This window comes from Otolemur garnettii, unplaced genomic scaffold (assembly GCF_000181295.1).
Source record: "Otolemur garnettii isolate 467f Iridium unplaced genomic scaffold, OtoGar3 scaffold00028, whole genome shotgun sequence".
Classification (NCBI taxonomy): Eukaryota; Metazoa; Chordata; class Mammalia; order Primates; family Galagidae; genus Otolemur; species Otolemur garnettii.
In genome coordinates, this window is record NW_003852423.1 from 7242297 (window position 1) to 7267089 (window position 24793).

At 41.7% G+C, this 24793-nt stretch overlaps 1 protein-coding gene across 1 annotated transcript in view; it reads right to left on the bottom strand.

The window, feature by feature from the left end:
* OSBPL3 (oxysterol binding protein like 3) overlaps window positions 1-14065 on the bottom strand; it is a 179264-nt gene extending 165199 nt beyond the window's left edge. Inside the window, exon 1 of the mRNA XM_003788512.3 lies at window positions 13941-14065. The gene's annotated coding sequence lies outside the window, so the exon portion shown is untranslated. The remainder of the gene's footprint in view (window positions 1-13940) is intronic.
* Window positions 14066-24793: the final 10728 nt, after the last annotated feature.

Here is a 24793-nt window from a genome sequence, read left to right on the forward strand (position 1 = left end):
AAAAAAAAAAAAAAAAAGAACAAATACGAATATAGAACAACTAGAACTCTCATATACTACTAGAGGAAACAGAAATTGGCACAACCATTTTGGAAAACTTTTTGGGAGTATCAATTAAAGCTAAATATACTAAACAATTGTGAACCAGAAACTCTATTCCTAGCTATATATTCAATCGAAATGTATTCATATGGTCACCAAAAGCTATGTACAAGAATATTCACAGTAGGTGGGGCACAGTGGCTCATACCTGTAATCCTAACATTTGGGAGATTGAGGATGGAAGATTGCTTAAAGCCAGGCCTTGGAGACCAGCCTGGACAGCATAGTGAGACCCTATCTCTATGTTTTAAAATAATGTTTTAAGAAAGAACATTCACAGCAACAGTAATCATAATTGGCCAAAATGGAAAAAAAGCCAGGCCTTGGAGACCAGCCTGGACAGCATAGTGAGACCCTATCTCTATGTTTTAAAATAATGTTTTAAGAAAGAACATTCACAGCAACAGTAATCATAATTGGCCAAAATGGAAAAAAACCCAAATGTTTTTCAGTAGTAGAATGGATAAATAAATGTGAGTATATTCATACAAAGAAATTTTACCAGCAATAGGAATAAACAAACTACAACAACACACCAAAATATGAATGAATCTCACAGACCTAAAGAGTCTACGATTCCATTTATATAAATCACAAAAGCAAGCAGAGCTAATGTGATGGCACTATAAGTCACAACAAAAATTACCCACTGAGGGGCTGGGCATAGTGGCTGACACCTGTAATCCTAGCAATTTGGGAGGCCAACATGGGTGGATTGCCTGAGCTTATGAGTTTGAGATCATCCTGAGCAAGAGCGAGACCTCAACTCTAAAAAAAATAGCCGGGCATTGTGATGAGTGCCTGTAGTCCCAGCTACCTGGGAAGCTAAGGCAAGAGAACTGCCTCAGCCCAAGAAGAGTTTGAGGTTGCTGTGAACTATAACACCATGGCACTCTACTGAGGATGACAAAGTAAGACTCTGTCTAAACAAAACAAAACAAAACAAAATTACTCACTGCAGGTAGGAATAGGGCCTGAGGACTGCATTAAGGGAACTTCTGAGGAGCTGCTAATAATCTGTTTCTTGGTCTGAATGCTGGTTACCTAGATGTGTAATGAAGATGAAAATTCACTAAACTAATGCTTTACCAATGCTTTCTTTTCTTTTGTTTTCATTCATTCTTCTTCTTTTTTTGTTTTCACCAGCACCTCTCTCTACGGCCCAGGTAAGACTTGTACAGTAGTGTGATCATATCTCAATGCAACCTTGAACTCCTGGTCTCAGGCAACTGTCCTGCCTCAGCCTCCAAAGTAGCTCAGACTAAAAGTACATGCTATTGTGCCCAGCTAATTTTTATATGTTTTGTAGAGTCAGGGTCTCGCCATATTGCCCAGGCTGATCTCAAACTCCTGGCCTCAAGTGACCCACCTTCCTCAGCCTCCAAAAGTGCAAGGACTACCAGCAAGAGCCATCTCACCCCTGTACACTTTTCTGTATGTATGCTATACCTCAATAATAATTTTCTTAAAATAAATCAGTAAGTTAACTCTCCAAAAGAAAATATGTTCCCTTTAAAATACCTCTCATGAATAAATGTTTTTCTAAATGCTGTAGTGGCTATCAGCCACTGCAAAACTCAATTAACTTGCACCAGTTTGACCCAAGAGCCTACTACTGAAAAGAGATCGTGGCCAAAACAATGCATGAGTCATAAAGGTTTTCAAAATCTTGATTTAAAAAAAAAAAAAAAGGAAGAAAGAAACAAGATGACCAAAGGAAATCTGAGAATAGGCAAAGACTGCAGAAAAAGATGAAAAGAAAATAATTTCCTTAGAACAGTACCAAAATAGCTATTGCTTTTAAATAAACCTCCAATTAAACTACCAAGAAAAAAACAACTATTTTTCCCAATGTAGACACATGCCTCAGCACCCAGCCTCCACCCCAATGTTATTTTAACATACTACGCAACAGACAAAGACAGAGAGCAAGTGTACCACGGGAGTGGTAATTAATGGCAAATGCAGGTGTCTGAATAGAAAGAAAATAAGAGAAACGAAACACAAATCCTTCCACCTCATTAGGCCTCTAAAAATATTCTGATAATACAAAGGCATGCCTTGCTTGTGTGGTGTATAAATGAATGAGAAACAGAATCAAAATGGTTTTTGTGAATCTTGACCACAGCCCAGATACAAATACTTTGGAAATTAAAAACCAGAAAAATAAATTGATGGCCCTGAACTCATCAGGCAAGGTTTAAAATAAACACAGAAACTGAGCAACACAACATCAATGTATAGTAACCTTGAGTATCTGGGCTAATGAGGACAGATTTTTAAAAATCCTTTCTATTTGGCTGTGAAATACAAAAATTTACAGGCACTCTGAGACTGACAGACTCAGACACTTACCCTCTTGTGAACTTGGCATTAATTCATTTTCAGCTTAATCCCCAACAGGAATGAAGAGGAAGGCATAGAAAAAAGATCTCAGGTCTAGGTAACCAACAGAGGAAGGTGACTTGGCAGCCAACTTTCAACTTCCTGTTTTAAAAGGAGACATCAAAAAGATGATTAAATAAAATTCACAGAAAAACCATCACAGGTGGCTCAGTGTGCCGGCCACATACACCAAGCTGGCAGGTTCGAGCCCAGCCTGGGGCCAGCTAAACAACAATGACAACCCAACAAAAAAATAGCCAAGCATTGTGGCGGGAGCCAGAGAGTGACTCTGTCTCAAAAACAAAAATCAATGTACAAAACTGGTTTTGCACAGAAACTTAACCAAGTAGGTAGCCCCTCCAAAAGAAGTGAGAAAAAAAAAGGACAAGATGCTGTCAAGGTTTTAAAACATACCCCTTGATCTTATCTTGTCCACCTTTAAGAAGAGATGCTAATAAACACTGAAATTTGCAGAAGGCAGGTAGCCACAAGGGAAGCCTACACTTCCACTAACTGTTGGCTCCGTCCCACACGACGCCTCTGCTAGGAGGAAGGAGAAACAGTGCTGTCCACAGGCTTGTGAGGAAGTCCGGACTTGCCAGACCTCAGCATGAGTTAATTAGCTACAGCAAAACCCAAGTGTCTCCCTTCCTAGAATGTGGTTATTTTTCCCAACTGGTCTGTGATGTTTTTAGCAATGAAGGAAAGTCAGAGCACCTGTCGGGACCACACACCTTACATTTTGCAGAGGGAACCCAAATTCCCTATCCTGGTCTCCGGCATTTGTCAAGACAAAGGTGTCTTAATCTGGTGGATCAGAAAAGGCAATCATCTTACATAAACGTCTCTCCACACCTCTGTCTACACACCTAGGAAAAGAGAATTTCTGTATGCCACAGGACAAAAGAGGCTTCGGAGCCCTTAATAAAGGAACAAATGATGCAGAACTGAAAGTAACAAACAAGCTGGAATGCAGTGCTGGCCCCTGGGATCAAAGACTCGAAAAACAGGAATTACAAGCCAGGAGCATGATGCACAAGCAGGTCTGCAGGAAGGAGTCTATGTTAGTCCTTTTTCTGAACCATGTTTAGGCCACAGCCTTTAACCCTTTTCTTCTTTGACACGGTTATTATTGGTATCACGCCTTAATCCCTCACTCACACACACAACCCCAAATTTAAGACAAACTAGACTAGAGAAAGACTAAGCTGAAAACCTAATTAGGGTGAAATTTTACAGTATTTGTAGGTTTCTAAGGTAAAGGAAATTCCTGATACATCCACAGAATCTCTCTAAAGAGGCTGCACTTGTATGTGCCTTGCAAGGCCAGATCATCACTATTTGTCAATAAATTATATTTGCATAAATATACGTCAACAAAGAATCATTTCTTTATTCCCCTTCATTTTGTTATTCTCTATTCATAGTCTTCTGGAAAATATAGAAAAAATACATAGAAAATATCCCCTAAGTTACTGACAAGATAATAGACTGTCACACGGCAAATTCAGCTTAAGTCAAAAAACCAACTAAAAGACTGAATTGCTCTCGTAGTACCAGACTGCTGGTCAACACTTGTATTCACAGGCCATCTATATCATCTGCCTCAAATTTTTATGGTAATTTTTCCTGCTCCTGCCATCCCTCCTCTCCACAATGAACCCAGTAAATACTCCATTTATGCAACATTTAATTTTTGTATTTGACAACCAGTCTAACTGATTGATGAATATTCCTTTGCTCAAAACATTCTGTGGCTCCCTAATTGCCCTAGGATGGAGTAGCCAAGCACCACCCTCAGGTTCCCAGGAATTACTGCCCTCCAGCTACACAGAATAGCCATGTTTCTACCTTTGCTCATCACTCCACTCCACCTGAAAAGTCTTCCTCTCCCTTCTTCTCCACCTTTTCAAATTGCACCACATTTGCAGGTCTTGCCCTAGTATAATAATAGCCTTCCGATGTGTATAATAACATCCTTCCCATGTGATCTCTTCTGGCACAGTCTTTGGAATCACCCTACCCCACACGATGGTTATCATGGAAACAGTACCCACGTCAGAGAGTGGTTGTGAGAATTAAATCACATGATGTTCTTTCAAAAAGTACAGAGAATAGTGTCTCACTTCTAGTAGATAATCCCTCTATAAAACCCTATTATGAGGATGATTTCATGGTCCTCTTCCTCTGTGACTGTTTACCAGCTTACATTCCCCAAGATACCACATGCATCCCCATTCTCTGCTGAGACCTGCCCCAAAGATTGCACAGGTTAGGCCTCCCTTGGGGACCTCCTCAACTGTCACAATTTCAACTAAATTGCTGACTCCCAGAGCCGATCACCAGCTTTGCCCTCTCTTCTGAGTTGCTGTCAGACATCTCCACACTCGCTATCACCATTCATCAAGCTTAGCATATTCAAGACCAAAAGTATTCTTTGTCTCTAAGATCTACTCATCTTTCTATTTTCCCCACTCATGGTCAACAGCACCTTAAATAACACCAACAGTCACAACAGGCCTGAAACTCTGTGATGACTTTTTGGTTTGCTTTCCATATTTATTTCAGAATAAGTAATACATTTACCTGGAACAAAATTCCAAAGGCACAATTTCAATCTCAGGCCTATCCTCCTGCCTCCCCTTCCCCCTTGCTGGGGGAATCTGCTATTACCAATCTCTTGTGCATCCTTCAAGAGATATTTTATAGTCATCTACACACAGAGAGTATTAGCAAATGTTTATCAACAGCTCTCTGGAAAAACAGAAACAAAAATTCCCTGATTTGCTGATTTCCATGCTGTAACTACTTCTACCATGGCCAATTTCAAACTACTAACAAAAGGTAATCAGCCAAGGACATGGGAGTGATGCACACAATTGGCTGTTAAAGGCTCGTAGCAGCTGACTTCAGGCCGATGGTTATATGTGACTGTGCAATATGCATAAAAATATGTACATGTATATATACATGTATATCAAATATTATAGATGTGTTTCACTCAATAGAAGCATGTCACACATACTTACGTATATGTGATATGTGTACTGTATCTACATAGGTATACCACATACCTATGTATTCTATACCTTGCTTTTTTAAATCTAACAATAAATCTCACAGATCATTTTATATCAGTAGATATATCAATCTTTAATCAGATGCCTCATTTTTAACCACTCCATTTTTTTTTTTTTTTTTTTTTTTTTGCAGTTTTTGGCTGGAGCCAGGTTTGAATCTGCCACCTCCAGTATATGGGGCCAGCACCCTACTCCTTGGTGCTCCTTGAGCCACAGGTGCTGCCCACACTCCATTATTTTTTAACAAATACCTATTGGTGAAAATTAAGTTACTTGCAATCTTTTTTCTTTTTTAAAGATAGCGTCTCACTCTGTTGCCCAGGATAGAGTGCCATGCCATCAGACTAGTTCACAATAACCTCAACCTCCTGAGTTCAAGCAATCCTCCTGCCTCAGCCTCCCAACTAGCTAGGAATACAGGTTCACACCACAACACCTAGCTAATTTTTTCTATTTTTAGTAGAGATTCTTGCTCAGGTCTCCCTCTTGCTCAGGTCTCAAACTCCTCCCATCTCAGCCTCCCAGGATGCTAGAATTACAAACATAAGCCACTGTGCTAGGCCTACCTGTAATCTTTTATTTATTCAAACAATGGCCCAATAAACAATTTTGCACATCCATCATTTTCTACATTTGCAGAACTATAGGGTAAAATTTCTAGAATTGTTAATGCTGATTCAAAAAGTGCATGCATTTGCAATTTTAGCAGATACTGCCAATGGTTCTCCATAGTTTGGACCAATTTAAACTTCCACTTAGTGTATGAATACCTGTTTCCTTGATTCTTTGCCAACACTGTTATCACATTTTATGTTTGCCAATCTGATAGGTGAGAAATAGCATCTCCCTTAAGTTTTAATTTCCCTTTCCCTTTTTATAGTTAAGTTTAAAGTTTTCATGTTTAAAAGTCATTTGTAGAGCAGTGCCTGTGGCTCAAAGGAGTAGTTTGCCGGCCCCATATGCCAGAGGTGGCGGGTTCAAACCCAGCCCTGGCCAAAACTACAAAAAAAAAAAGTCATTTGTAACCATTTTTGTGAACTGTATGTTTAAATTTTTTGCTATTAGAGTAACCAGCTCTTCTCTCATGATTTATTGGAATTATTTAGATATCAAAAGTAGCTCTTCATAATATGAATTGCAATTATTTTTCTAAATTCATTGATTTCCTTTTAACATAGTTTAAATGTTTCTTTGAGGAAGAAAGCAGAGGTCATTCTATGGGAGAAAATAAACGGTGTTGGTACAATCAGACAAAAGATAAAGTTTTAGTTTAAGTTTTTCCAGTATTTCAAGGTTCTTTGGGTGGAAGCAACAGAAGCCAATGAGACAAATGAGACAAAAAAATAAATAAAATGTCAGAAAAAGATCAGTCCAAAGAGCTAAGAGGAGGCTGAGCAAGACCTGTCACAGCTCCATGGCACCCAAAGCCAGACTACAACAATGCTATGTGGACAGAAATGATCTGGTCAGGACACGCCCTCGCAGCAGAATCTCCATGACAGCCACAACCCTGAGTCCAGGAAGAGGCGCCTGATAGACCTGGCTCACAGGGCCACCCCCACCCCTTGTTCTGACCCCAGGAGACCAAATCCAAAGACAAGAAGTGATTTCACAAAGGGAAATCAGGAAGGGAAAACGAGTATTTTTGAACTAAAGAGCAAGTAACTGCTCTCTAGCCTCTGTTTTGTCATGGGTAGACTGGAATGGCAGTAACTACCTCACTCGTTATAAGACTATCTGAGGTCTTATACCTTGCTTTTTAAACAAAGCAGTTGGCCTGGCACATCGTAAGTGCTCAACAGTTACTTACAGCCATTGTCATCATTATTGCTCTTCCTAAATATTACCAAGGCAGCGTGTCACAATTCCATCAGAATCTTAAGGAAACTTTAGTTAATTCTATATACACCAGACATTTCCTAGAAACAGGAAATTGTGGGGAAAAACCCAAGTAGGCTTGCCCTATGTTCTTTCAAATACTCAGTTCATCTCGGACGCTAGGCAACTGAGCTACATAGCAATGGAGCCAGCAAGTTATTTTAAGCTACTTTCAGGGCCATGCTGGAGGCCAGGCTGTTAGATCTCATTCCATTTCAGTTACAAAGAAGGCAAAACTTCGACTTTGGATTCTAGTCCCATGAGCAAATAAACCTGTGTGTCACAACATAAAGAGAAATTCAAAACCTCAGAAAGGGAGTTCTACCCTCCTCCTACTCAGTTCCACATGGCCTCCCGCAATGACAGAGAGACACAAAAGGGCAGGACTCCGCTCATCTGGTCCTCCTTGGAGGATTCCCCCACACTGCCCCTCTCACACACACATTCCCTTTTCTTCTCTTTCTTCAGACTATCAGCTGCCTGAATCATGACCTATAGAAAATAAAACTTTTCTCTCCAGAGTCCCAATTAAAATCCAGACTCATTACCCTTTGAGCCTCATCTTCCCATTGTAATTGATGAATTTTCCTCAACTCGTCAATGTCTACATCCCCTTCTAGACTGTAAGCTCCTTACAAGGCAATTACAGATCTATCTAATTCATCACCCTATTTCTTGTACCCAGCCTGGTACACATGGCATATACTCAATAAATGCTTAAGAAATGTATGAACAAAAAATCTTCGCACATGCTTTCATTCTAGGAAGGCACTGACTTCAAGTTTAATAACGGGCATGAGATTAAATACATATATACATAGGTTATTTAGTTTCTGCTTCTAAAGATTTCAGACCACTGCCCATCACAAATGATATGGGGAGGAAAATTTATTTTATAAGACTTAAATTATAAGTTTAAATTTCTTGTGACTATTACAATACTCGATAACAAGACTGGAAACAAGCATGGGACTCTGTATGAACACTACATTTTAATACATAAGTGGAAAAATGTTATACTGAGAAAAGTGTTTAACCCACACAACATTTAAAAATTTCTTTTTAGTATTTTGACAGTAGAGAGCAAATAAAATAGCAAACTTTACTTATACTGACAGCCAGCAATCCTCTGCTTCCTGAACCTTTGCTGGGCCTCATTGCTATTTGATTCTGTGCTGCTTTACATTCAAGTTATTTTTTTTTTTTTTAACTCAAGTCCACTCTCACATGATCTCCAAAATCACAAATGAGAATATCCTCCAGGGTTGTTCACCCAGCCCAGGCTCTCAGAGAACTGGGTTTATCACCTCAGACATCATTTTTTGAGTAAACATTTTCAGCTAAAGAAATTTTTACAAAAGAAATTTGGCTTTGTCTCTGCACACTGTTATTCCTAAGAACCATATTCCCCTCACAGTCAATGCAGGTTGAGGAGTCTGAAACAATCATATTCTGGCTCCCCAACAAACAACAGATTTAGGTAGAGAGAATTACAAAGCAAGTCCAGGGAAAATCCCATTTCAGGGGTCTATAAATAATGTGACAAAGAATAAGGAAATTAGCACTAAGTTTTCTCTATTTCTCCAAGATGAAAGACATATTTCGTTAACTTCAAAACAAAAGAACCAGATTCTTTTGTTGGAATCAAGTTTAATTGCCCTTCACTGGAAGGGCAATTCAGTACCCTCACACTGCTATTCCATTTACTATAAAATAATTTTTTAATTTTCACATAGTTAAAATAAGCCCAGGAGTAAGATTGGAAGGCTATATCCTATCTACTATAAGTTTCTGCAGAGAATCATCTTTGAACAAATCAGCATTTTTTTATCTTTTCAGATCAGAGGAATCCTATACGAAAAATATTGCACTCTAGGATTTTTTTTAAAAAATCAGATGTGTTTGATTTTTTTTATTAAATCATAGCTGTGTGTGTTTGATATTTTTAAGCTTTTAATTATGAAAAGTTCCAAACATACACAAATGTATAGAGCTGCACTGTCCAGCAGAAATGTAATACAAGCCATACATGTAATTTTAAGAAGCCAATTAATCATGAAAAGAAAATAGGGGCTCGGTGCCTGTAGCTCAGTGGTTAGGGTGCCAACCACATACACAGAGGCAGATAGGTTTGAACCTGGCCTGGGCCTGCTAAAAAACAATGACAACTACAACAACAACAACAAAAATGGCCGGGCATTGTGGCAGGCACCTGTAGTTCTAGCTACTTGGAAGGCTGAGGCAAGAGAATCGCTTAAGCCCAAGGGTTAAGTGTTGCTGTGAGCTGTGATGCCATACACTCTACTGAGGGTGACATCATGACACTCCGTCTCAAAAAAAAAGAAAATGGGTAAAATTAGTTTTAATTACATATTATCGTAATATATCCAAAATATTATCATTTCTGGATGAGGTGATAAAAACATTTTGCATTCTTTTTCATCCTAAATCTTTGAAGCTCAGTGTGCATTTCACATTTACACACATCTCAATAAGGATTAGCCATTCTGCAAGTGCTCAACAGCCTCATGTGGCCAATGGCTGCCTTGGTGGATAGTAGAGAAAGAAAGAATACCATTAAAAATCCTACAAAAACATCACCCACTTTGAGTAATCAACTTACAGATGATCTTGTTTGGTCTGTATTCCTTCTTCATACCCAGATTATTTTGCAATAAATCCTTAAAAATCGTAGCATTTCATCCACAGTCAAATTTCCCAGATTATGTCATTCATTTTTTAACAGTTTGTCTACCAGATCTAAACTTTAGACTAAGGAATCAATGCTTAAGTGAGTAAAGAACTTGGGGTTTGAGTCTCAGATCCACAATATATGCATTGCAAAGTAGTTGTAAACTAGCTTTTCCTGGTCTTATCTGGAAAGAGGGGATATAACAATCATGCCTGCTTTGATGTTGCTTGGAGGATTAAATGCAATTAATGAATGTATAGCACTTATGAGAGCACCTGGCACATAAAAGATTAGCAGTTAACATTAAGTACATAAGCCACCCAAAAATTTTTAACAAGTTCATGATAGTACTTAAGGAATTTACCTAGTTGTGGTATGAAAGAAAGACTTAGGTAGGAAAATCTACCACAGACAATGTTAGGACAGAGTGCAGAAGTCACTAAGACTCTGTGCTAGGACATTGCAAAGGCATTAGGAAAGGACCAATGTAAAAGATGAGTGCAGTGAACGTAAATGTGATCTGAACAGCAGTAACTGGGAAGTCAAAAAGAAAGTTTCCAGAAGAGAAGGACCAGACAGTTGATGAATAAGTAGAAGGACATAAGTATGGAATTTGCTGGGAACCATAAACAACTCCCAGTTAAACATGAAGAGCTCTTTCAACCTAATAGTTTTCATCTTCCTCGGTGTCCCATATCCTCATCACTTCCATGGGCATTCCTGGGATGAAGGGTTCTCCAGCCCTCCCTGGAATACTCAGAAAAGGAATTAACAATTAAGAAAACATAGTACTGCTAAGAAACACAGGGAAAGGCTCGGCGCCTGTGGCTCAAGCAGCTAAGGCGCCAGCCACATACACCTTAGGTGGTGGGTTCGAACCAGCCCGGGCCCGCCAAACAACAATGATGGCTGCAACCAAAAAATAGCCGGGTGTTGTGGCGGGCGCCTGTGGTCCCAGCTACTTGGGAGGCTGAGGCAGGAGACTCGCTTAAGCCCAGGAGTTGGAGGTTGCTGTGAGCAGTGAAGCCATGGCACTCTATCCAGGGGGACAGCTTGAGGCTCTGTCTAAAAAAAAAAAAGAAAAGAAACACAGGGAAAAACATTACATTACCCTCCAAATTAGAATAAAGTAGAAGAAAAAGGGACCAGTAATTCCTTGCCCATCTCTATTTTGCCATAAGCCCTTTATATGGTGATCATGCCAACCTGCTTCAACTCCTTTTCAACTTCAGGGTCAATGCAGGACTGGAAAGAGTTAAAATGTAGCTATTTTATTACAAAGTTTACAAAAGCAGAAGCTTTGGGAATTAGTAGTGGTTTCTAATTCTACATTCTACATATAAGATCAGAGGAACCATCTCTCTTTCCAGCACTTTCTTCAAAAACTATGAAGTATTACTGTTCAGAGTTCTTTTATTGGAGTAAGTAAAACCAATTAGATTTCCCTTTAGATTTAGGTGAAAGGAAGATTTCCTTTTCTCAGTTCCCAGTCTATCAGGCCCACAAACCACAAACTCAACCACAAAAATCAATGGCAGTAAGAGTCTCGAGAAAATAGTACAACCAGACACTTGATATTGGGACTGGAAAGTTCATAGTCCAACCTCAAATATTGTTTTTATTTGCACCATTGGACTCTATCATAATGATCAATACATAAGTAAAAGTGGGGCAAAAAAAGATCATAGAATAATAGAAGGAGATAAGGATAAATTTAGAGTTGGAAAGACCACTGCCAAACTGTACATCTGCAATTTACTCGTGACCCTGAGCCAATTCTTGAACCTTAGCTTCTGTTTCTTTGCCTAAAAAATGGAGATATCCTCACAACACTGCCTATGAAGATGGTGAAAATTAAATGAGCTAATACAGACTATAGCAGCCTGGGAGTATCTGACCCACTCTTAGCCTAACTGAAAATATATTTCAATATTTAAACAAATCTTTTCACTAAGCAATAGCTTTTGATACAAATGTAGCTAAATGTCTATGACTGTAATTGTGGAAACTACATTTTAGTTTCTTGGAAGAAGCCCAATATAATAGAAACAAAATGGGCTGGAATCCTGATTCTGCCAAGATAACCTTGGGAAATGTGGTAACCTGCTAGAGCCTCAATTTTTTACCTAGTTAAAACTGCCTTGCTAGTAAGATCACTACTCTACTGTTTAATGGGGAAATCTACACAAAGTTCCTTGTACATCCTGGGATTCCAGGGACTCAGTATACCAACTACTAATCAATCAGTAGTTACTGCCATCTGTTAATTTTCTCAATAGAAAAAAACGATGAAGATAAAAATCAGAATGAGCTATGCACTTTGGGAGACAGTGTGGGAGGATTACTTCAGGCCAGGAGTACAAGACCAGCCTAAGCAACATAGGGAGACCTAGTCTATACAAAAAATTTAAAAATTAGGCATGTAGCACAGAACTATAGTCACAGCTACTCAGGAGGATGAGATAGGAGGGTCCCTTGAGCCCAGGAGTTGAAGGCTACAGAGAATTATGTTCCAGCCACTGTACTCTAGCCTGGACAACAGAGTAAGACTCCGTCTCCACCCAAGAAAATTATTATGAAATCACCATTTCTCAAATTTGTGGAGAAGTTTTCATTTATTCATTCTGTAAATGTTTGCTGAAAACCTAATTGGTGTTCTTGACATTGGGGATCAAGGAATTGAGGAGACAAATAAGATCTCTGCCTTCCTGGAACTTGCATTCTAGTGGAGGAAGGCAGATAACCCAATAACCCAAAGAGATAATTTCAGGGAGAGAGAAGTTCCCTGAGAAACAGCAAATAGGCCTGTGCAGAGTTGGTGGAGGGGACATCATTTAGCTTGATGCATCCCTGCCCAGGCCTGCTTGGCTGGTCTCCTTCGGCCAGAAGGGGAACCTCACCTTGTTTGCTGCTTCAGGGAACAGCGTGATGCTCAGAAGCCAGGCCTGCGCTTTTACTTGTCTGTGCAACTACATCGCTTTTGCAGCTGCAGTTTAAAATATTTATAAATGCCTCTTTCCCACTACTCAAACTCTCAGGATCAGCGCAACATCTGGGGGGCCTTAAGCGCCTCAGTAGCAGACACATGGAAAATGACAACTTCACAGCGTCCCGACTGAGAAAAACCGATGGCTTGTGAGGTGAAAGAGGATGAGTACGAGTGTGAAGAAGGCAGCTAGCAAGTTGCCAAAGGAGGGCGACGCATCTCAGCTTACGAAGTATGTGCAGGACTTACGACAGAGCCCATCAGCGGCTCCAGAGGCTGCAAACACTCCCCTAGGGGCGAATGCCGGTGGCCCTCAGCCTGGCAGCGGGTAACCCAGCAGGCTGCGGGGGGAAGGCAGGAGAGTGGGGCGGCTACACTGCCGAGCATTACCCTGGTCTCCCAGGCAAGGGAGATGCGGTAAAGCTTCCTGCTCGGCCCAATTAGACAGATGTCCTGCGCCTCCCGCCCCGGGGCAGCGCCTGCCGCTGCCCAGCACAGCTCCTCTGCACGGGATCCCCTAGCACCCGCACCCCAGGCCCTGCGCTCGCCTCCTCTGGCCGTCAAACCCGACTGAACTGTCTCTCGCAGGACCAAGCCCTAGGCTGGGCAGCACCCGTGCCCTCCCTCCCGGCGAGCTGGAGCCGGCACTGAAGGCGATGCTCCCGGCTTGGGGCTGCCCCGCCGGCAGCCCCTCTCCCGGGACTCCGGTCCTGCGGGGACTGGCGCCGTTCCCTGCAGCTGCAGCCCTTCTGAGCCCGCGCCGCCGGCGGGCCCCACCACGCCCAGACACGATTCCGACCGGCTCCCCGCTGGTTACCTGAGCGCTCTGCCGCCAGGGACACCGCCTAGTTCCCCGATGCCGGGCTCCGGGGCTAGCGCACAGACCCAGGAAGAGAAAGCAAACCCGGCTACTCCGATCCCCTCTCAACCAGCAGCTGACAGCTCCCACTGCAGCCGCAGGAGTCAAGAGACCGACAGCCGGGCGGGAGCCAGCGCTGCTCACTGGCCGCCTCGCGCACGGGTCCCCCTGCTCCGGCTGGCGCTGCGACCGCGCGGACAGTTCTCAGCACTTTGCCCAGAACTTCCCGGCGCGCGCCGCGCAGCTATTAGCTGGAGGAGCGGAGCCTGGGGCGGGAGCGAGGAGGAGGAGCCTCAGGCCGCCTGAAGGCGGGGCCACGCGGGGAGGGCGGGACGAGAGGCAGAGTGACCCACACTCTCACCAATCAGAAGTCGTCTCTGGAGAAGGCGGGGTGGCGATGTCCCTAGAGAAGCCAGCGGATTCCGTGTCGCAGTCCGGGGAGTTTGGGACTCTGGAATCCGGACCGGTGGGCTGGGCGGAGGGAGGCGAGAGCTGCGGTGGAGCTGGGGAGGGGCTCCCGGCGGCCCTGCCTGGTGCCTGCGCGTCGTAGGTGCTCAGTAAATGATCGTCGAGAGGCGCTTCCGGGCGGGACAAGGAAGGAGAAGGGCGGCGCGGGAGGGGCGCGTTTAGGGGGCAGGTTCCAGGGGACACACGCGACCAAACAGGTGAAGAGAATCCGACCTCTTGAGGAAGTCAGGCTGAGGCAAAGAAATCGAGCAAGGAGAAAATACCTGGTGAAGGGAGGATTGTGGGTTCCCGATGACAAAAACAGAATTGGTGTGGGGCCCCGGGCTCGGAAACTATGGCCTGACCTCCAGGGACAGTCATTGAGATCCTTGCCGGCGGCCCAGCAGAACAGTGGTTAAATCTCCTTGATAGACGGAAAAGCCCACCCGACTCGACGGCCCACTTGCTCCTCCGCCTCCTTTGATCCTAGTGTGAATTTAGTAAGAAACTCATAATTTGGGTTTACTTCGCACACCGCAAATGCGTCGGGTGCAGCAGGTATCAGGGTTGGAAAGGAACGAGCATTTACTGAGTGCCTACTGTCTACCGGGAGCAGATGTGGCCATTGCACGCACACCAGGTTCCTACTCTCGCCAAGTTTACAGTTTAGTGGGGAGAAGAGAATATACTGAACAAGAACCTGCAGACGAACTGCTAGTAAGGACTGAGATAAGAGCTAAGCAGAGCTTTCAGAAGTGGTCGTGGTGTGTGGTACTGAGCTCTCCCTGAGGGCCGTTAGGCAGAGGTGGCTTGTATTCAGATTCTGAAACTGGGAAAGGAGCTGCCACACCCTAGTGCTGAGAGCGTTCTAAGCGCGGAGAATCAGAAACGCCAGGCATTGAACCTCGCAGGCGACTCAGGTGTTAAATCCCGGTGCCATCCGCCACCTACAGCACACCACGCCTTTCCATCTCCGAACTGACCCTAACTCAAGGTTTCTTAGGCTCTTTCCGGAGCTGTTCCATGTGTATGTAGTCATATTTCATTCATCGCGCTCAGATCTCGGCTTTCTGGAACCATCCCCTTCGCGGAATGTCTGGGACCTCCTGTTTTGGATCTGGCAGGCGTTGGGCGAGGGCGGGAGGATGCTACAGAGCTAACCGCCGTCATTCTGCCTCTGTCTGCACACGAAGAACCTAATTGGAGATTTCAAATTGAATGACTCCGCAGTTCTTAAACCACCTCCCAACACCCAGCGAGCTCCAGATGGACGAACGGGCACCCGGTCCATTCATCCCGAATTCAGGGAGGCACCGTGCCCACGCCCAGCCCAGGTTGCCTGGGCAGCTCAGCCTTCGTTTCCCCAAACCTTCCATTTTTCAGTAATTCTGCTCAGAGCGAAACTTGCTCTGTCCTCCGCTCCCAGTCCCCTTCTTCATTCAAGCTACTTTCTTTTTCCTTTTCTTCTCTCCACCTTCACTCTCACTGATTCGTTATTAGCATTTGTTTTTTTAAAGAAGCCTAATCCAAAATGAAATTATCTGCATAGGATGGTACTGTTTAAGCTAGCATCCCATTCTTGACTTTTTCTTCAGTTTCTTCCAAATCAAAATAGAGTGTGTATTTTTTTCCCCATCTGTACTTGAGGCAGCTAATTGGACAGAATGAGCGAGTTATTCATATTCAGATTATGCCTTGCCTCCAACAAAAAGAGGAATCGTACTGTGTTTTTCTCAGTTTCATTTCCTCTTCTCCTAAATAAGCATTCAGTCTCTCCAGCTCCTAAAATCAAAAGAAAAAAAAAAGTTGAAACCCACGCAGAGCTAGCTTGTTAATATTCTAAAATTAGCGTTCTCCTAGAGTTTTATTTTAAAGAGATAATCCAAATGCCTACTAGAGAAAGATCATTTGTTCCATATTAAGAGTGTCTGGAGACTCTCTTCTTTGGACTGTTAAACAAATACTTTTATTTTTGCAGACATGCCCACCACAGTGGGAATTTTTCAGAATTGGCTTCTGAAATCTTGAAATAGGTAAGCAAGTGCTGCTTGAGTGTGCATGATTTGATAGTAGAGGGGGCTGATCATAATGGAGTGTAGTGGCAGGGAACTCTGGAGGCCTCTAAAATCAAGCTACCTAGGTTCCTGTCTTCTTGTGACCATTTCCTGATTCTAAGAACACCTATCCTTGTCTGTAAAATGGAGAGTGTTATTGTACCTACTGGGCTACAGAGTTTGATCATGTGCTTGCAAATAACTGCCATGTAGCCTAACAGTGAGTTCTCAGCCTCAACACTATGAACACTTTGTTTTTGAGGGTGGGAGGGTGTTGTCCTATGCATTTAGAAACATCCATGGCCTATATCTACTACATGCAAGGATCACCCTGGCCTCCCTACTTCTAACATAAAAAAGTCTCCAGTTTTTTTAAAAAAGTTCTCTGGAGGTGGCTCGGCGCCTATAGCTCAACCGGCTAAGGCGCCAGCCACGTACACCTAAGGTGGTGGGTTCGAATCCGCAGCCCGGACCGCCAAACAACAATGACGGCTGCAACCAAAAAATAGCCGGGCGTTGTGGCGGGCGCCTGTGGTCCCAGCTACTTGGGAGGCAGAGGCAGGAGACTCTCTTGAGCCCAGGAGTTAGAGGTTGCTGTGAGCTGTAATGCCACGGCACTCTACCCAGGGGGATGGCTTGAGGCTCTGTCTCAAAAAAAAAAAAAAGTCCTCTGGAGGTGAAAATTACCCCCTGAGAACCAATGGCATAACATGTAGTACCGTAAGTGCCCACAGATTAGGAGGCAGTATAGGGAAGTGCTTAAAGATATAGGTTTCTAGAGTCTGAACCTCAGGCAAATACTGCTTCCTTAGACCACCACTGTAAAATAGGAATCATAATAATGCTAATTTTTTTCAGTTGTCTACTAAGGATTAAATACAGTTTACGTGTGAAAGCAATTTGCACAGTACCTGGCACAAGCTTAAAACATGAGCTTCTGGTCTCATTATTCTATGTGAAGGCTTTGAGTTAGATCAGGGATGACATAACTTGACTATTTGTTCTCACTCCCCTCCTTGCCTCATGGGAGGCATCATTAAGTCAAGGCTGTCTTTTCCACTGAGCCCAAAGGTGGCCTCAGAATCCTTCTCAACACAGGGCTTCAGGAAGCTGCTACTGATAGGCATGTAAGATAAGGCTGAATTGCCATTCTAGGGCTAGATGACCTTTAAGATTCCTAATAGCTTTAATCTTCTGGAATGCTTATGTGAGGAGGAACTATAGCTCATCACCTCATCAACCTCTTTTACAGAGGGATGGGGGACCATGGCCCAGAGAATTCTGACATCTTGATGATAACCATGCAGCTTATAAGTGGACAGAAACCACATCTCCATCCCTTTTAAACAATCAGTCGTCTTTTTGCCACATCTGCTGTCTTTGGGACAGCGGAGAAAACACTTGTCCAAAACATTGTTGCCACCCTCTGCACCCTGTACATTCCAACTTGTCTTCTTTCTCCTTCACTTTTGTCTGGAAAATGAATCAAAGTATTTAGTTCTATATGATCATATTGTAAGAATTTGTTCACAAGTGTTAGCTCATGACAAGGATTGCTCGAGAATTCGCCAGTTCCTTCATTAAATATAGTGTACTGACTCCTTTGTATAAGAGACCATTCTTAGCAAGCACTTTAAAGTGAATCAAGATGAATCAGTGTCTCTGCCTTCAATGCTTTTATAGTTTTCTATCTTGGGCAGATCAGACATGGACATAAATAACTATAACATGAGCTAAAAACTATAAAATGTCCTAAGAGAGGTACCAAAAATGTGTTCAGAGAAGAGAGAAATTATTTTGGGAATTAGGAGCAGAGAAGCACTTCCTGCATGTCTTTGTTGACATTTTTAACTTTTGAACGAAAATTCGTATTTATTACAGTAAAGTTATCCTTGGAGAGGAAGTTGCAGCATTGTTACTTTTCCTGTTTCAAATACAGCCCCTACTTATTTTGAGTGGATACTCTCTGTGCAGCTAAAAGTCACACATTCTAACTCTGAGTCATTTTTTAGACTGGTTAAAATTTCTGGGATATTGCTCGCCTTTAGTTCCAATAGGCCAGCTTCCTCCAAAGCATTGGACAGAGCCAGTTTTTTAGCATGTTACACTGTGGGAGCATAGGCTACTTGTAGAAAGGAACATAGTAGGGGTTTAGGGACAATAATGTCATATACATTAAGCCATGAAACACTATTTCCTTCAGAACTGAAAAATGGCAGAAGTCAGGGTGAGCAATGGAACAAAATAGACAATCCAGATTTAAAACCATCTATGTAACAACCAACTGATCTTCAACAAAGCAGAAAACATACACTGGGGAAAGAAGCCCTATTCAAACAATGGTGCTGGGAAAACTGAATAGCCACGTGCAGAAGAATAAAACAGGACCCTTATCTCTTGCCACATGCAAAAATTAACTCAAGATGGAGAAAAGTTAAATGCAAGACATGAAACTATAAAAATTCTAGAAGAAACATGGGAAAAATTCTTCTAGACATTGTGTAGGCAAGGAATTCCCCCAAATTCCTTGGACTAAGGAATTATTCTTTGGACTAATATCCCAAAGGCAAATACTACAACAACAAAAATAAATAAGTGGAACTTAATTATACTTAAAAGCTTCCACACAGCAAAGGAAATAGTCAACAGAGTGAATAGACAACATACAGAATGAGAGAAAATATTTGCAAGCTATATATCTGATAAAGAGCTAATATCCAGAATCTACAAAGAACTCAAACAAATCACCAAGGAAAAAATATCCCTTCAAAGAGTGGGCGAAAGACATAAACAGAAGTTTTTCCAAAGAAGATGGAAAAATGGGCAGCAAACATATGATGTAACATTCAACATCACTAATCATCAGGGATGTGCAAATTAAAACCACAATGAGATACCAGCTTACCCTGTCAGAATGGCCATTTTTAAAAAGTCAAAAAACTATAGATGCTAGTGTGTACCCAGGGACAAAGGAATGCTTACACACTGTTTGTGGAACTGAAAAGTAGTACAACCTCTATGGAGTAGAGTATGCACATTCCTTATAGATATTTAGACTTACCATTTGACCCAGCAAATCCCACTTCTGGGCATCTACTCAAAGAAAAAGAAGTCAATTGGTCAAAAAGATACCTGCACTTAAATGTTTATCATAGCACAATTCACAATTGCAAAGGTGTGCTGTCAATCTAAGTGCCCATCCATTCATAAGTAGATTAAGAAAATGTAGTACATATATATGCCATGGAGTACTACTCAGTTATAAAAAGGAGTGAAATATGTTTTGCAGTAATTTAGGTGGAACTGGAAATCATTATCCTAAGTGAAGTATCTCAAGAATGGCAAAACAAATACCATATGTACTCTGTAATAACAGGGAGCTAACTGATGGGCACACATGGGCACAAAGAGATATAACAACTTTGCCTCAAGTTGTGATGGCTACTAGCAAACACAGATGGCCTATCTTGTCCATCACACCCTGGTTCTTAAAATGTGTCACCCTTGTCTCAACAGAGTTGACCTCACTGTCAGTTCAGGCCTCTTCCTCATTTTGCAATGGTCTTAAATAACATCTCCCTTGCTTGCTTAAGATTGTCTGGTATAATTTTGCTTTGACCCTAGAAATATTTGGATGATGGATAAAACAAATGCCATGGCATGATGTTGAATAAAAAACAAGAAACATTACACCACCTTTGGGAAAAAAAGAAGTCAGGATGAGCATATTATTATCCCTTAATTACTATCTCTGTAGGACATAGACACCCTATATTATTATCTTCTATAAACCCCAACTGTAACAATAATAGCCCACATGTTTTAAGCATTTATGTGCCAAGCACTGCCAAACAAGGCTGCCAATTGCTGCTGCTCCTGCCATTGTCAGAGGGTTGTTTGTGAAATCAGAAAGATTTGGCAGAAGTGCCACAACCATACCCCTTCTGTTATAACTCACCAACAAAATACAGAGGGTGCCAAACAAATGTATGCACATTCGAAGAAAGGAAAAAACGTATTAAGATTGTAATACTCAAGTCACATTTGGCTTCTGCAATTAAAAGATATAAGATACAATGTACAAGGTAACAAACATTATTGGTATATATTAAGTATTACAATTGTTCCTTTCTTAAAATGTGTCTACATTTTTTTGTCACCCTCTATACATGCCTCAAATCCTGCCGCTCTCTCTTGTTACCTCATTTCCAAGTTCATATCTTGCATAAGTGCATCTGATTGGTACAGTCCAAGCCAGATCTGCAAATGTAACTGCACCCAATTTTAAACATTCTGGCCTCTGCATGATAGGACAGCACCTTAGATGGAAGCTGAGTTAGATGTCAAGTGGGCTAAGCCATAGCATCCGTGATATCGCTTCCTCCAAATCTCTAACAAATACATTGGTGAAAGAAGTTTTATAAGGTATATTCTCTTGTATGTTTCAATTTTTATGAAGTAACCCAGAAGACCTAGTCCTCCACAAATCCCCCCAATTTCCCATCTCTGGATTCACCAGCACCCACCACTGTAATCCAAGCCACTATCATTTCTTGCCTGGAAAACTGCAGCAGACCAGGAAATGCCCTTGCTCTCCTATGAGGCTTCCTCTACTCTGAAGCCAAAGTGATTTTCTTAAAAAAAATCGAATGTGATCATGAACCACTTCTACACTTTCCCATTGCTCTTAGGGTAAACAAAAAACTACTTAATGTGGTTCTCTAGGCTCCGTGTGGACCAGAGTCCAACCAGCTTCATCCTGTGCCATGTTGCACCTATCTCCACCCTGACAAGCTTCTAGGACTTAGGGCACTTGTACGCGCTTTGCCCACTCTGCCTGGAATGCGATGGTCCCTTCTCATTAGGTTAACGCTGACTCATCCTTTAGATCTCATTCGGTCACCTCCGTCCTCAGGAGAGTCCTCAACTTCCACAGTCAGGTCAACTCAGCCTATCACTGCTCTTGTTGAAACAGTTGTTTCTTTGTTGAGAGGAATCAGTTTGTTTATTTGTTTTGGTAGTACCCATCACAGTTTGAATTATGTTTATTTTTGTTATTTTCTGATTAATTTCTGTCTTCTAACAGGATTATAGGCTCTGCAAGGTGAGTGAGGGTCATCCGTGTTTTTGATCTCCTGTCAAACTAAATTACTGAGACAGCCTTTCTAAAAGAAAATGTATTTATGTATGCACAGGGCATTGCAATGGGAATACACGTGTCATTGTAAACAATGTGCATATTCAGAGAGGTAAAGGAAGACAAAGGTTTTTAAAGGAAAAGGGAGAAACATTACATAATTGTTTTGAGATAATTATCCTTGGCTATAGGATAATAACAAAGGTGGTGCCAGTCTGAGGTTGGACAGACAGTGGCTGGGCTGATGTCCTCATAGAAGTATTTTTTGTGCAAGGCTGCACTTTTTGTAGTCTTTTGGGATACCGTTTCCCAACTCTCTTAGTCAGGGTTTTTTTTTTTTTTTTTTTTTAAACACAAGTGACTCCATTCTGACAGTTTTTATCCTCCCAATGCTTGTCTCAGTATCTAGCAGCTAGAAACCTCCCCATGTTTGTTGAATGAATAAAGGAAATTCCAAAGACTAAACTAATGGTGGCTGGAGTTGGAGGGGAGGAGGTGAGTGCCCTCTCCCCAGTAGGCAGAGACCACTCAGGTTAGAGAGAGGACCTTAGAGCAGCTTGACGTCAGAACGATACTGCTCCTTAGCATTACCAATTATGATTTTGCCAAAGTCATAAGTTACCTGGCTTTGGTTCATACGTTTCCCTACTCCTTAGAATTTCCACACCAAATGCACAGAATATATCAAAAGAAACTTCAGAGGTGCCTCGTTTGACTGTTTCCATCCAACCACAGGCTGGTTCCCAGACAGTTCCCTGTTTACAGAAATGCAAACGAGGAACCCTTCATGAGTGTATCTGTTTTTACCTTTTCTTGAAGCGAGTCTTTCACCTTTGTGTTATTAGCCTCTTCCTTTCTGCACAGTGGCGGTAGGTCTTGTACCATGTGGTTTCATCAAAAGAAAGTGCCCTGATTCTTGTTCCTTAGACGCAATTCCCAACTGATCCACAGTAACTGGAATATCACACTTAAAGGAAATTAGCACTTCAGAGAAGACGCTGTAGCTATCTTGCTCTGGCTTTTATACGGCTGTTAAAATAATGAACTCGATTCCTGGAACCGAAAATAAACTTGTCAAGGAAGAGTATATACTTAAAATCAGGCATATCAGCAGTCCTGTTTTTCCTCCTCAGAGTGAGTGCAACTTGCTTATGAAATGGGCAAGAAAATCTGATTCTGAAAGAATGACATTCCGGTGTTTGCTTTACACCAGTATTTCCTGCAAAAACAACTTTTTAACAAAATAACAACAAAACAATAGTAAAAAAAAAGACCATAGTAGAAGTTAGGCTGGCACCATGGCATGCACTTGCAGTCCTAGGCACTTGGAAGGCTGAGGAGGATATTTGAGCCCTCTGGGAGCTATTCTGTCCTGTGATGATGTCTGTGAAGAGCCACTGCTCCAGCCTGGGCAAAATACCAAGACCCTGTCTCTAAAATACTACTACCAATAACAATTATGGTAGAAATTAAAGAAAGAGATCAAAATTGCCTATAATGCTACCTACTGAAAAAAAGCTGGTTTTTGATTTTTCAGTGCTTCCTTCTAATATTTTTTCATGTAATCATAGGATAAATACATATTTTGTTTATTTATTTTTTGTTTGTTTTGGGTTTTTTTCTCTTTTTTTATTGAGATGGGGTCTTACTCTTTTACCCAGGCAGGAGCGCAGTGGTGCTAATGTAACTCACTGTAGCCTCAACCTCCCAGGCTCAAGTGATCCTCCCCCTTCAGCCTCCCAAAGTGCTGGGATTACAGGTGTGAGCCATATACCCAGCCTTGTTTTTGATTTGATATTATGTGTTTTTTCCTCATTCCTGTTTCATAACTAACAACAGAATACTTATGAATTCATTAAAATAATCATTGTGAAGACTATAAAAATCCCTGAAAAATACATATATTATCAATTAAACTTGTATATAACAGAAATAACTGAAATTTGAATACAAACAACTAGGTTTAAACACTACTTTTTCCATTTTTCATCTTCGGCAAGTAATTTAACCTTTCTAAATTTTTGTTTCTTCATTTGTTTTTTTTTTTTGTTTTTTTTTTTTTTTTTTTGAGACAGAGTCTCAAGCTGTCACCCTGGGTAGAGTGCTGTGGCATCACAGCTCACAGCAACCTCAAACCCCTGGGCTTAAGAGATTCTCTTATCTCAGCCTCCCTAGTAGCTGGGACTACAGGTGCCCACCACAATGCCTGGCTATTTTTTGGTTGTAGCTATCATTGTTTGGCAGGCCCAGATGAGATTCGAACCTGCCAGCTCTGATGTATGTGGCTGGTGCCGTAGCTGCTTGAGCTACAGGTGCCACCCTGCTTCTTCATTTTAAAAATTAAGTTCCTAATAGCTGATACATAGTTATTCAAGAGATTTAAAGTAATAATGTGACCAGCTAAGGTAGGTCCTCAAGGAAAGGAAAATATTTATAAAAATTTATTTTTTAATAATTTCCCTTTTAATGTCTCCCTTTCTCAGAGACATCAAATTGATCTCTAGTTTAATCACGTTACAATGAATCATTGGTTTCTTCTTAGAGAAATTTCTAGAGTGGAGTTAAAATGAGTTAAAAGATGTGAACTGACTATGGCTCTAAAAATTGCTATCTGGTCAGACACGGTGGCTCACACCTGTAATCCTAGCACTCTGGGACACTGAGACCAGAAGATCACTTGAGCTTAGGAGTTAGAGACCAGCCTGAGCAAGAGACTCATCTTTACTAAAAATAGGAAAACTAGCCAGGCATTGTGGTGGGCACTTGCAGTCCCAGCTACTGGAGCAGCTGAGGCAAGACTATCACTTGAGCCCAAGAGCTTGAGGTTTCTATGAGCTGTGACGCCACAGCACTCTACCAGGGTGACAGAGTGAGCCTCTGTCTAAATAAATAAATAAACAAATAAGTAAATCTCACTTTCCTCAAGCTTTATGATAATTGGTGTCACTGTTCATTCTCTCCCACATTACAGAGCCACGTTTTTGTTGTTGTTGTTGTTGTTGTTAAGACAGAGTCTCTCTTTGTGATCCTAAGTAGAGTACTGTGGCATCATAGCTCACAGCAACCTCTAACTCTTGGGCTCAAGTGATCCTCTTGCCTCAGCCTCTGAAGTAGCTGGGACTACAGATGCCTGCCACAATGCCCAGCTATTTTATTTTATTTGTTTTGTTTTG